Below are 13,996 nucleotides of genomic sequence, written 5' to 3' on the forward strand. Positions count from 1 at the left end.
CACTTGTGAAATTCAGTCTAGGGCCAAAGGCTCACTAAAAGACTGAGACCCAGCACAGAATACTTGCCCTTCCCCACACCTTATCACCACATTACTTACAGGCCTACTTTACAGCAGTTCCTTTACCCAGTACGTCATTTGCAGCTAACAACAACAACAAAAATTTACAAGGCATACCAAAAGGCAAAAAAAAACATAATTTGAAGAGACAGAGTGAGCATCAGAACCACACATGGCAGGCATGCTCGGATTGTCAGACTGAGAATTTGAAACAACCGGGATTAATTTGCTAAAGGCTGTAATGGATAAAGTAGACGGCATGCGAGATGGGCAATGTAAACAGAGAGATTGAAATCCTAAGGAGGAACCAAAAAGAACTGACAGATTAAAAAATAAAACAAAACTGTAACAAAAATGAAGAATACCTTTGATGGGCTTTTTAGTAGACTGGACGTGGCTGAGGAAAGAAACACTGAGCCTGAAGATCTCTCAACAGAAACCTCCGGAACTGAAAAGCAAAGAAAACAAAGACTGAACATCAGCAGGCAGAAAATCAGTAAGGATATGTCAAATCTGACAACACCATCAATCAACTGGATATAACTGACATCTGCAGACCACTTCATCCAATAACAACAGAATGCACATTTTTCTCAAGCCCACATCCTGGGCCATAAACCAGCTTAACAAACTCAAAAAACAAAAAGTCATACAATGTCTTCTCTCAGTTCACAATTGAATTAAACTAAAAATCTAATGGAAAGATAACTGGAGAATCCCAAAATACGTGGAGATTAAACAAATCATTTCTAATAGTACATGGATCAAGAAAAACTCTCAAGAGAAATTTATAAATATTTTTAACTAAATGAAAATGAAACAAAACTTACCAAAATTCGTGAGATGAAATGAAAGCAGTACTTGGAAGGAAATTTATGGCACTGAGTGCATACTGGGTGGCTCAGTAGGTTGAGGGTCTGACTCTTGATTTTGGCTTAGGTCACAATCCCAGGGTTGTGGGATCAAGACCCATGTCAGGCTCCACGATGAGTATGGAGCCTCCTTGAGATTCTCTCCCTCCACCTCTCTCCCCACCTCATGCCCACACTCTTGCTCTCTCTCTAAGATAAATAAATAAAAAATTAAAATAACAAAAAAACTAAAATTTAAAAAAAGAAGAAAAAAATACCCTGAAAACTATAGAAGACTTATGAAAGAAACTGAAGATGACACAAAGAAATGGAAAAGCATTCCATGCTCATGGACTGGAAGAACAAACATTCTTATAATGTCTATACTACCCAAAGCAATCTACACATTTAATGCAATCCCTATCAAAATACCACCAGCATTCGTCACAGGGCTAAAACAATCCTAAAATGTGTATGAACCACAAAAGACCCCAAATAGCCAAAGAAATCCTGAATTAAAAAAAAAAAAAAAAAAACTGGAGTCATCATGATTTTGGATTTCAAGCTATATTACAAAGCCGTAGTCATCAAGATAGTACTGGCACAAAAACAGACACACAGATCAATAGAACAGAAAACCCAGAAATGGACCCACAACTATATGGTCAACTCATCTTCGACAAAGAAGGAAAGAATACCCAATAGAAAAAAGACTCTCTTCAACAACTAGTGCTGGGAAAACTGGATGGTAACATGAAGAATGAAACTGGACCACTTTCTTACACCATACACAAAAATAAATTCAAAACGGATAAAAAACCTAAATGTGAGAAAATCAAAATCCTAGAAGAGAACACAGGCAGCAACCTCTTCAAAACTCAGCTGGAGCACTTCTTACCAGACACATTGTCAAAAGAAAGGGAAACAAAACCAAACATGAACTATTGGGACTTCAAGACAAAAAGTTTCTGCACAGCAAAGGAAACAATCAACAAAACTAAACGGCAGCCTACACCATGGGAGAAGATATTTGTAGATGACATACCTGATAAAGGGTTAGTATCCAAAATCTGTTAAGAACTTATCAAACTCAACACCAAAAAAACAACCCAGTTAAAAAATGGGAGGAAGACATGAATAGGCACTTTTCCAAAGACTACATCCAGATGGCTAACAGACACATGAAAAGATGCTCAACATCACCCAACATTAGGGAAGTACAAATCAAAGCCACAACGATATACCACCTCACACCTGTAAGAATGGCTAAAATTAACAACACAAGCCAGGTATTGGCAAGAATGCAGAGAAAGGGGACCTCTCTTGCACTGCTGGTGGGAATCCAAACTGGTGCAGTCACTCTGAAGAACAGCATGGAGGTTCCTCAAAAAACAGAACTACCCTATGATCCAATAATTGCACGATTAGGTATTTACCCAAAGGATATAAAAATACAGATTGGAAGGGGTACATGCACCCTAACGTTTAAAGCAGCATTATCAACAATAGCCAAACTATAGAGAGAGCCCAAATGTCCATAGACTGATTAATAGATAAAAATATTGTATATATATACAATAGAATGTTACTCAGCCATCAAAGAGAATGAAATCTTGCCATTTGCAATGACGTGGACAGAGCTAGAAAAGAATTATGCTAGACAAAATAAGTCAATCAGAGAAAGACAAATATCATATGATTTCATTCATATGCGGAATTTAAGAAACAAAACAGATGAACATATGGGAAGGGAAGGTGGAGGAAAGAAGAGAGGGGAAAAGACCACAAGGGCTTTTAACAAGAGAACAAACTGAGGATTGACAGAGGGAGGTAGGTAGGAGATAGGCTAGATTGGTGATGGGTATTAAGGAGGGAACTTGTGATGAGCCCTGGGTGTTGTATGTAAGTGATGAATCACTGTATTCTACTTCTGAAATCACTATCGCACTGTATATTAACTAAAACTTAAATTTTAAACAATGGAGAAAATCCTGCTACATACACAACAGACAGGATCAAACTGTAGTCACTAAGGGGTTAATTGACATCGATCCTTCCTGATGAAGTCGTTTAATGTTTTAGGAAATAAGTTATAATTTTCCAGGCAGCTTGTTGGAGAGAAACAGAATCCCTCTCCAAAGCCCTTCTGCTCCAATGAACCAACAGCTTCCAGAAGCTGTATCCCAGAGGGTGCAAAAATCTGTGAGCCAATGTGTGAGCCACTTTAGAGAAAACGTGAATGAGTTAATAGGTCTCTCCCTGAGACAAATTGTGCCACCACAGCATTAGCAGGAAGCATTAATTTGAACCACAAGTGTTCCGAGATGAAGAAAAAATTAGGTAGAGAAACTAGCCTGTGGCACAATACTTTTAGTTAAAAGGAAAAAAATTGGGAAACACAACAGAGATAAAAAGTTAAGTCTAGGGGCGCTAAGAGTCCGACTTCGGCTCAGGTCATGATTTCACGGTTCATGAGTTCAAGCCCCACGTACGGCTCTGTGCTGACAGCTAAGAGCCTGGAGCCTGCTTCAGATTCTGTGTCTCCCTCTCTCTGCCCCTCCCCCGTTCAAGTCTGTCTCTCTCTCTCAAAAATAAAAACAAACATTAAAAAAAAAGTTAGTAGTATGAATTATAATCCCTAGAAAAACTGCTAAATAAATGTTGTGAAGAGTTATAGCTACTAAGACAATAAATAAATAAAAATGGACACTAAAAATGATTCAAGCTATCCAAAAAAAAAAAAAAAAAATCAACAAACAGAAAATTGGAGACCAAAATGCAACCATGTCAATAATTACAGGAAACGTTTTTAGTTTAAGCATTCTAATTAAAAGGCACAAATTTAAAAAATAACTAAATAAAAGGCAAAGATTGTCAGGATGAATAAAAGAGACCCAATTATAAGCTTCTGAAGAGATGAAACTTAAGTTCAAAAACACAGATAGATTGAAAGTACCTTAATAGAAAAAGACCCATCCTGCAAATGAAGCATAACAAACCTGTAGTGACCTTATTAATGTAACATAAAATGGGCTTTGAGGTAAAGAGTATTATCAGATTTAAAGAAGGATACTTACTGAGGCGCCTGGGTGGCTCAGTCAGTTAAACATCCGACTTCAGCTCAGGTCACGATCTCGTGGTCCGTGGGTTCGAGCCCCGCGTCGGGCTCTGGGCTGATGGCTCGGAGCCTGGTGCCTGCTTCCGATTCTGTGTCTCCCTCTCTCTCTGCCCCTCCCCCGTTCATGCTCTGTCTCTCTCTGTCTCAAAAATACATAAAACGTTAAAAAAAATTAAAAAAAAAAAGGATACTTACTAATGATAAAAAATGATGTCAATTCATCATGAAGACAACTAATGTATGCAAACATAACAAATCTCAAAATACATGAGGCAAAAATTTACAAAGGCTAAAGGCTACATGATTTCCACAATCATGGTAGAAGTTAACACTCTTTCTCAGTAAGTGATGGGGAAAAAGAAGACCAAAATATCAGTAAAGATATAGAAGATCCAATAACACTACAAGCGTCCTTGACCTAATTGACATTTATAAAACCCCCAAATAGGCACTTGGGTGGCTAAGTCCATTAAACAACAGACTCTTGATCTCAGCTCAGGTCTTGATCTCAAGGTTGTGAGCTCAAGCCTCAAGTTAGGCTCCACTCTGGGTTTAAAACCCACTTAAAACAAAACAAAACAAAACAAAACAGAACACACATACTTCATCAATGCCATAGGCTGGGCTATAAAACAAGTACCCATAAATTTACAAGGATTGAAATCACACAGGGTCTGTTCTCTGACTACAACATAAATAAGTTTGAAATCAATAAAATGTGTAAGAAAGCTGCAAATACTTGGAAATTAAAGAATATATTATTAAGCAATATATAGGTCAGAGAATAAGTCACAAAGAAATTATAAAGTATTTTAAATTGAAGGATAATAAAAATACAAAATATCAAAATTTGTGGGATGCAGCAATAGCAATGCTTAGAGAGAATTTTATAGCTTTACATTCTGTTATTAGAAAGAAAGGTTTCAAATCAATGTCTTACAAAAAGCTTTCAAGACAAGAACAAAATAAATCCAAAAAAGAACAAAGAAAAATATAAATACAAGTAGAAAACAGATAATAGCAAAAAGTAAAGAAGCCAAAGCTGGTTCTTTGAAATGATCACAACACTGGTAAACCCCTAGACAGATTAAGACAAAAGGAGACATGCACATCACCAATATCAGGAATGATAGTGAGGTTATCACTATATATGCTATAGACATTAAAAGAATAAGAAAATATGATGTCAAACTTATGCCAATAAACTTAACAACTTAGATGAATGAGAACATTTCTTAAAAATACAGCTTAACAAAACTGCAATCAAATGAAATGGGAAATCTGTACAGTTTCATTAAATAAGTTGAATTTCTTATCAAAACCCTTCCCACAGAGAAAATTCCAGGCCCAAACAGTTAATAATTAGTGAATTATACCAAATATTGAAAGAAAAAAATAACACCAACCTTACACAATTACTTCCAGGAAAGAAGAGGAAACACTTCCCAACCCATTTTATAAGTCTATGACCCAAATACCAAAACTTGAAAAAGATATTAGTAAAAGAGACAATTTCAGACCAGTATCTTCATAAACATAGACGCAAAAATCCTCTACAAATGTTACAAAGCAAATGCTGCAATATATAAAAAGGATAATAAATAATGATCACATGGAGTTTATTCCAGAAATGCAAGGTTGATTTAACATGCAAAAGTCAAACAATGTAACTCAAAAACAGACCCGTAAGTATATGTATTGGTCTTTTGTTTCTTGATAGAGAATCCAAACACATTCAATTGGAGGGGGAAAAGTCCTTTCTAGAATAACTAGATATCCATATGGGGGAAAAAAAATGAAACCCAAACCCTACTCTGCACCATACACACACATTATTTTGACATAAATCACAGACCTAAATGTAAAATCTAAAACTATAAAGCATTCAAAAGAAAATATAAGAGGGGCACCTGGGTGGCTCAGTCTGTTGAATGTCTGACTTCGACTCAGATCATGATCTCACGGTTCACGAATTCAAGCCCCACATTGGGCTCTCTAATGTCAGCGCAGAACTTGCTTTGGATCCTCTGTCCCTCTCTCTCTCTCTGCACCTCCCCCACTCATGCCCTCTCTCTCAAAAATAAATAAATATTTAAAAGAAAATATAATAGAATATGTTCATGACTTAGGAGTAGGTAAAGTTTCATAGACAGGACACAAAATACAATTATCATAAAAAGTATTCATTTAGACTTCACCAAATTAAAAACTTCCACTCATTGGGGTGCCTCGGTGGCTTAGTTGGTTAGGCGTCCGACTTCAGCTCAGGTCATGATCTCACAGTTTGTAAGTTCAAGCCCTGCATCGGGCTCTGTGCTGACAGCTCAGAGCCTGGAGCCTGCTTCAGATTCTGTGTCTCCCTCTCTCTGCCCCTCCCCTGCTCATGCTGTGCCTCTCTCCTTCAAAAAGAAACATTAAAAAAAATTTTTTTTAATTTAAAAACTTCTGCTCATCAAAAGACTTGATTAATTTTCTAAATTAATAAGCAAGCCAGAGGCTAAGGGAAAATTATCTTCATATATATATCTGACAAAGTACTTGTATTTAGGGAATAGAAAGAACTCCTACAACTTACTAAAAATAGATACAACTCAATTAAAAAATGGATAAAGGATTTGAAAAGATATTTCACAAAGAAAGATATATGAATGGCCAATACACATCTGAAAAATGTGTTCAACATGTCATCAGAAAAATCCAAGTTAAAACCACAGTAATATACCAACCCCCCTCCCAAATTCAGTATAAGTAGTACAAGACTAATGGTGCCCCTAAGTACTTTGCAGAATAAATCGGAACCCTCCCTGGAGTAAGACATCTTCATTCTCAGGCCTTAAGTTATTCCTACAAATAATTTGTCAGGGTGCCTGGCTGGCTCGGTCAGTAGAGCGTGCAACTCTTGATCTTGGGTTTGTGACTTCCAGCCACACATTGGGTGTAGAGATTACTTAAAAATAGAACCTTAAAAAAAAAATAATTTGTCAAGAACAAGAAGCATACATAGCACATAAGGAAAAAAAGGCACTACTAGTGAGAACGGACAGAAACAACAGATGACAAATGCAAACGAGTCCAAATATTAGAATCATTAGCCAAAGGTAATAAAATAACTGGTTTCCTTAGAAAGAAAGAAAGAAAGAAAGAAAGAAAGAAAGAAAGAAAGAAAGAAAGAAAGAAAGAAAGAAAACGAAAGGAAAGGCAAAGCAAAGCAAAATGAAGGAAAGGGATGCCTGGGTGATTCAGCGGATTAAACGTGGGACTCTTGATTTCAGCTCAGGTCACCATCTCATGGTTGGTGAGACTGAGCCCCAGGTCAGGCTCTGCTGACAACTCGGAGCCTGCTTGGGATTCTCTCTCCCTCTCCCTCTGCCCCTCCCATGTTTGTGTGTGCGCTCTAAGTAAATTTTTTTAAAAACTTTAAAAATGAACTTTTTAAAAAGTTTGAAAAAATCTGCAGGGAACAGACCTCTAAAAGTGATTTATTTAACAGGCTTTAAGAAACAGAACGATATGAACATGTATGCTTTTAGCGGGTAGGAAGTAAACAGAAAGAGAAATCTTAATTCAATTTGTACAAAAGTTAAGCAAGCTGAGGAAGCTGGAGACATGTAGGTAAAGGTGGCAGCTGTCTTAAGAAGCACAAATATTCCAGGACACCTGGGTGGCTGTCCATTAAGCATCCAACTTCCACTCAGGTCATGATCTTAGAGTTTGTGGGTTTGAGCCCCTGCTTCCGGCTCTGGGCTGGGCAGCTCAGAGCCTGGAGCCTGCTTTGGATTCTGTCTCCCTCTCTTTCGAACCCTCCCATGCTCGCGCTCTCTCTCTGTCAAAAATAAAAACAAATATTAAAAAAAAAAAAAAAAAAAAAAAAGCACAAATGTTCCAAAAAGGGGGTGGGGGCGGGGCTGTCTAGCTCAGTCCGTAGTGCAAGAGACTCTTAAACTCAGAGTCCTGAGTTCCAGCCCCACCTTGGGCATGGAGCCCACTTAAAAAAAAGTTTAAAAAAAAAAAAAAAGCACAAATGTTCATTACAACTAGATATCTCGCCAGCAGCTGAAATGTAACATACCTCAAAATAACCAGGAGGACTTCCGATTCTCGTAATCCCATGCTGTTGACATTGATTCGGACTCTCCGCTCCCCTGGGGGAGAGGAAAGGAAAATTGTATTCATGAAAAATACAGCCACGTCTCTGAAACACATTCCAAAAGGGTCTTCCTTAAAACGAGTTTTCTGGCAAATGGGGAAATTTGACCCTTCGGCGAGAGAGCTGGCCACCCGCGCCACCTGTGAAGCCCCCTGGCCCCGCGGCAGACCCCCTCCTCCCGGCTGAGCGGCCCTGGGGGTGAGGGGCCACGCGTGACCACCTCCATCACCATTCGCGACAACCGCTCCTCCAGGCCCATGGCCTCTGGGGGGGCACTCAGGGTCCCCCAGAAACGCCTCTTCCCCGCGGAGGCCCTCCTTCCTGGAACTACAACCTCAGGAGAGGAAAGGAGGGAGCGGGTGGCAGGTTCCTCAAGGAGCAGGGGTTGTGTCCCTGACAGGCCGATGGATGGTGGGACTGGCTCGGGTTTCCGCGGTCCGGGCGCTTGAACCGCTGGGTCTCCCCAAACGGCGGGGACCCAGGGCCGAGTCCCGTGAGCACGGGGCCCCAAGTCAGATTCAGACCGCGAAGGGGCTGAAGACAGTGTGCGGGGTCCTGGGGGAGAAAAAAGGAGGGACCCCTCGGGCCTATCTGATCCCTCAGCTCCTCAGAGCCCGGGGCGTCCAGGGGAATCCCGTGACCCCGGGCCTCAGGAGTGACGCCCAGCTTCGCACATCCCGGATCTCTGAGTTTTCAGGCCTCCCTGGGGCTGTCACTCTCACCCCAGCCCGGAGACCCCCGGGCTCTCCGGTCTGTTCAGTCTGGAAAAAAATGAATGTGAAGACGCCTCTGCCGAGAAGCCTACCGAACATCTCGGGCCCCTCCAGGCCTCGTCAGGCCAGCTCGCGACGCACGGCTCGCTCCGCCTCAGGTGCCTTTCCCGCCGTTCCTCTGCGCATGCGCCCCGCCCCCCGACCCGCCCCCCGACCCGGCGGAGGATTCTGCTCCGAAACCCCTAACACGCCCTCCTGCACTGCGCACGCGCGCTCTCCCGCGCGCCCTCCAGCTGCTTCCCCACTCGGTTTCCTGCGCGAGCCTCCTGGCCTGCCCGCCTTCGTCTCTTCCCGCTTTGGACCAGGCACCCAACGCCCTCCCCAATGCGCGTGGGGCTGAAGCCAAGCTTTTAGCCGTATCCCGAGTCTGGAGCATGAACTTTTTTTCCACACCCCTGAGTGAGGTGGAGATGTGGGTGAGGTGGGAAGCTTGTTCTTCCCAGTCATTTCTCTTGCTTTCAAACTTACGGTGTTTAGTTAAGCTTCCCCTACTACTATCCAAAGCTTAAATATGTGTCCAACAGGACAGACACGCACCTTGCCATCAGAGAGCTCAGAAACCTACGGGGATTGCAGACGTGAAATATTAATGAAGGGTAGCCTCTCTAAAATTGAGTCTGGGGGCCAGCAAGGGGAGCTGTCACACCCTACCACTCCAGTCAATTGTAGACCCGACAGGAAGAAACCTACCTTGGTAGTGACTACTGTACTATCTCACCGGGAGGAAGAAAGTTTTTTTCCTACCCAGCAACACCCCAGCCAATGAGAGACTTTCACAACTCACTCAGCCAATGAGAAGTCCCTACACTTCAGACTCCCAGTTCATTCCAATAGACTTTTATTTACAAAAGACCTCCCAGCTCCCCGCCTTCCTCTATCAAAGAGTAGTTTTCTCCATTTTTCTTGGACTTGACTGTGGTTTTGCCCTAACTTGCCTGTCCTGAATTGCAATTCTCTATTATTCCTCGGGGGGGGGGGGGGGGGGACCAATAACAACTCACTTTTGCTGGTAAAATAACTGACAAGTTTTGTTTATTTTAGATATTTTTTAAGTGTATTCATTTATTTTGAGAGAGACAGAGACAGCGCAAGTGAGGGAGGAGCAGAGAGAGAGGGAAACAGCCCAAGCAGGCTCTGCACTGGCAGCACAGAGCTGGACATGGGGCTCAACTCACAGACCTGAGTGGAAACCAGGAGTAGGATGCTTAACCTACTGAGCCACCCAGGCGCCCCTGAGCTTACTGCTTTCTTGATGACCCGGGAGTTTGAAGGTGTTTTCTCCTGGATTTCAACTTCACTCTTCGTGATTTGAGCACTCCAGGCTTTATTTGGGCATCTGTTTTAAGGCTTTGTCCTCCCTGAGACTACTCTTTTGGACTTCATTCCCCCTCCTGTTTGGAACTGGGCTGTTCTTATTCCAACTGTGCCATCTAGGAATTTTTCTCTTTGCTCTAAAGAGAAACCTCTAGGAACTGGGGTTCCCAGGCATCAAAACGCTCTGAGGTCGCCCTGCCCCTTCTGGGACTCTGGCAGGTTTTTTGGCACACTTAAGGAAATGGAACGACTTGACAGAAAGTATTTTAGAACTCCCAATGGCAATCATGGGGAAATTCTGATCTCTCCAAACTTTTTTTATTATTCAAAATTAAATGGGAGAGCTACAGCTGTAAAAGAAGCAAAAACCTGTATGGGATGCCTATTGTAAACAGTACCTTGAGGCTTGCAGATGTTTTCAGGATTCTGTTTACCTCTTTGTAAAATGAACAAAGATGAGAGAAATGTAGCCAAAGCTAAATTTCCTTACAGCTTGCAGCCCACTGATAGATACCTGAAACATACAGAGCATGACATTCCTCAAGGAACTCATGGCTGCCTTAATGCCTTAATGTGTATGTTTTATTAAAGACCAAAAGTAGGGGCACCTGGGTGGCTCAGTCGGTTGAGTGTCCGACTTTGGCTCAGGCCATGATCTTGAAGTCCTTGAGTTCCAGCCCTGCATCAGGCTCTGTGCTGACAGCTCGGAGCCTGGAGCCTGTTTCAGATTCTGTATCTGCCTGCCTCTCTCTCTCTCTCTCTCTCTCTCTCTCTCTCTCTCTCTCTCTCTCTCTCAAAAATAAGTAAACATTAAAAAAAAATTTTTTTTTAAAGAGTAAAAGTAACCTTATCTTAACGGCAGCTAGCCCCTCAAGATCCTGAAAGCCGTGCTTCCAAATTCTTTAGAGACTTACGCAATCCTTAAACCCCACTAATTAAAAAGCATATAATCAGTCCCTCTTCACAATCCCAAAGCAGTCCTTTTTGCCCACGGGTCCTATCCCCGTGCTGGAATACAATCACCTTTTTGCACCAAAAATATGTCAAGAATTCTTTCTTGGCTGTTCGCTCTCTAACCCAAACTTCAAATCACATCACAAAGTACTATTTCTAAATTAAATGAGGCAACTAAACAATTGAAAGAAGTCAGAATGCCTTCTAAGGCCTCTTTACCTCCTCTCCTCCTCCCCGCCCTTCTTTGTCTCTATAATACATAGCATCCACCTTGCTCTCAGGCCTTGCCTCTGGCGCCATCTTCCTCTGCACAGTCCTCACCTCCTTTGTCCCCCCTGCTCCCTGGTTCTAATCCTTTCACCAAACTTCCCTTTTCCTCCAAAACTCTCTCCACCTCCTCTCCTGAACCTATGAAACCCTGCCCCTTTTCAAGTTAAGTCTTTCTGAGGATCCAAATAAACCCCAAATTTCTTACGTTCCCTGGACTAAGGCCAAATCATGAGCCATAGTCAAAGAGTTTCCTAAAATAACTTGCAGCTGAATAATTCCAATCTCTGCCTCTTCCTTCACCTGGCATTCTCGTCTCTCTGTCTTCTCCTGTGTGTCTCTTACAGTATAAGACACTCACCATTAGATGTATTTAGGGCCCCCTCAGATAATGCTGGGTGATCTCATGTCGAGATCCTTAATTACGTCTGAAAAACCCTTTTTGCCAGATAAGGTCACATTCACAGATTCCAGGACATGGACATATCCTTTTTTTCTATTCTAGTGTAGGTAACATACAGTGTTATATTAGTTTCAAACGTACAATGTAGCGATTCAACAATTTTATACATTACTCAGTGCTCATCATAAGTGTACTCTTTTTTGTTTTTTATGTTTTTTTTTTTTTTTTTTTTGAGAGAAAGAGTACAAGTTGGGGAGGGGCAGAGAAAGGGAGACACAGAATCCAAAGCAGGCTTCAGGCTCTGAGCTGTCAGCACAGAGCCCCACGCAGGGCTCGAACCCAAAAAGCAATGAGATCATGATCGGATGCCCAACCGACTGAGCCACCCGGGTGCCCCACATCATAAGTGTACTCTTAATCATCTCCACCTGTTTTACCCATCCCCCTGCCCAGATCTCCTCTGGTGACCATAAGTTTGTTCTCTATTGTTTGGGGTCTATTTTTTGAGTTGTCTCTTTTTTTTCTTTGTTCATTTGTTTCTTAAATTCCATATATGAGCAACTATGTCGTTCTCTGACTTATTTCACTTAGTGTTATATCCTGTAGATCCATCCATGTCATTGCTAATAGCAAGATTCCATTCTTTTTTATGGCTGAGTAATATTCCATCGTATACATATCTCACATCTTTTTCCATTCATTTATCAATTGATACTTCAGCTGCTTCCATAATTTGGCTATTGTAAATAATGCTGCAATAAATGTAATGATGCATGTATCTCTTCAAATGAGTGTTTTTAGTATTCTCTGGGGCAAATACCTGGTAGTGGAATTGCTGGATCATATGGTAATTCTGTTTTTGGTTTTGGTTTTGAGGAACCTCCATACCGTTTTCCACAGTGGCTGCATCAGTTTGCATTCCCACCAACAGTGCACAAAGTTTTCTTTTTCTCCACATCCTCATCAACACTTGTCGTTTCTTGTGTTTTTAATTTTAGCCATTCTGACAGGTGTGATATCTCATTGCGGTTTTGATTTGCATTTCGCTAATTATCAGTGATGTTGAGCATCTTTTAATGTATCTGCTGGCCATCTATATGTCTTCTTTGGAGAAGTATCTGTTCATGTCTTCTGCGTTTGGATTAATTTTTTTTTGTTCTGTTTTGGGGTTTTTTTTGTTTTTATTTTTTGGGTTTTTTTTTTTATTGAGTTATAGAAGTCCTTTATATATTTTGGATACTAACCCTTCACCAGATAATGTCGTTTGCAAATATCTTCCCCCATTCAGTAGGTTGTCTTTCAGTTTTGTTGGTTGTTTCCATTGCTCTACAGAAGCCTTTCATTTTGATGTAGTAGCAGTAGTTTATTTCTGCTTTTGTTTCCCTTGCCTCAGGAGACATATCTAGGAAAATGTTGCTATGGCTCATGTCAGAGAAATTATTTCCTGTGTCCTTTTCTAGGATTTTTATGGTTTCAGATCTCACGTCTAGGTCTTTAATCCATTTTGAGTTTATTTTTGTGTATGGAGGGAGAAAGTGGTCCAGTTTTTCCTGGACCATTTGTCTTTTTTCCCACTGTATATTCTTGCCTCTTTGGTCAAACATTAAGTGATCATATAATCGTGGGTTTATTTCTGGGCTCTCTGTTCTGTTCCATTGCTCTATGTGTCTATTTTTGTGCCACTACCACACTGTTTTGATTACTACAGCTTTGTAGTGTACCTTGAAATCGGGGGTTATGATACCTCCAGTTTTGTTCTTCTTTTTTAGTATTGCTTTGGCATGGACATGTCTTTTTTTTTTTTTCTAATGTTTATTCATTTTGGAGAGAGAGCAAGCATGAGTGGGGGAGGTGCAGAGAGAGAGGGACAGAGGATCCGAAGCGGGCACTGCACTGACAGTAGAGAGCCCAATGAGGGACTTGAACTCAGGAACCGTGAGATCATGACCTGAGCCAAAGCTGGATGCTCAACCGACTAAGCCACCCAGATGCCCCAGCATGCACATATCTTTTTAGGGGCAGGGGCAGGGTGTCACCATCCACACCCTACAATCAGTAGAGAAGCAATTGTAATTATTTGTATGGAAAATAATACAGCCTGGATTAGGA

The 13,996-nt window shown here is 41.3% G+C and overlaps 1 protein-coding gene across 4 annotated transcripts in view; it reads right to left on the minus strand.

Annotated features, from left to right (window-relative positions):
- LOC112851241 (orphan sodium- and chloride-dependent neurotransmitter transporter NTT5) overlaps positions 1 to 13,996 on the minus strand; it is a 79,858-nt gene that overhangs the window by 54,317 nt on the left and 11,545 nt on the right. For 2 of the 4 annotated variants that reach the window (XM_086690375.1, XM_086690381.1), the window contains exons 1-4: positions 8,982 to 9,060; positions 8,099 to 8,171; positions 3,989 to 4,168; positions 426 to 508 (exon numbers count right to left, since the gene is read on the minus strand). The gene's annotated coding sequence lies outside the window, so the exon portion shown is untranslated. Of the gene's footprint in view, positions 1 to 425; positions 509 to 890; positions 1,116 to 3,988; positions 4,169 to 8,098; positions 8,172 to 8,981; positions 9,061 to 13,996 lie in introns of those variants that run through there. The other 2 variants (XM_086690377.1, XM_086690376.1) reach the window with 2 other exon arrangements.

Source organism: Puma concolor, chromosome E2 (genome assembly GCF_028749965.1).
Source record: "Puma concolor isolate L17-30 chromosome E2, mPumCon1.1.hap2, whole genome shotgun sequence".
In the NCBI taxonomy this organism is placed as follows: domain Eukaryota; kingdom Metazoa; phylum Chordata; class Mammalia; order Carnivora; family Felidae; genus Puma; species Puma concolor.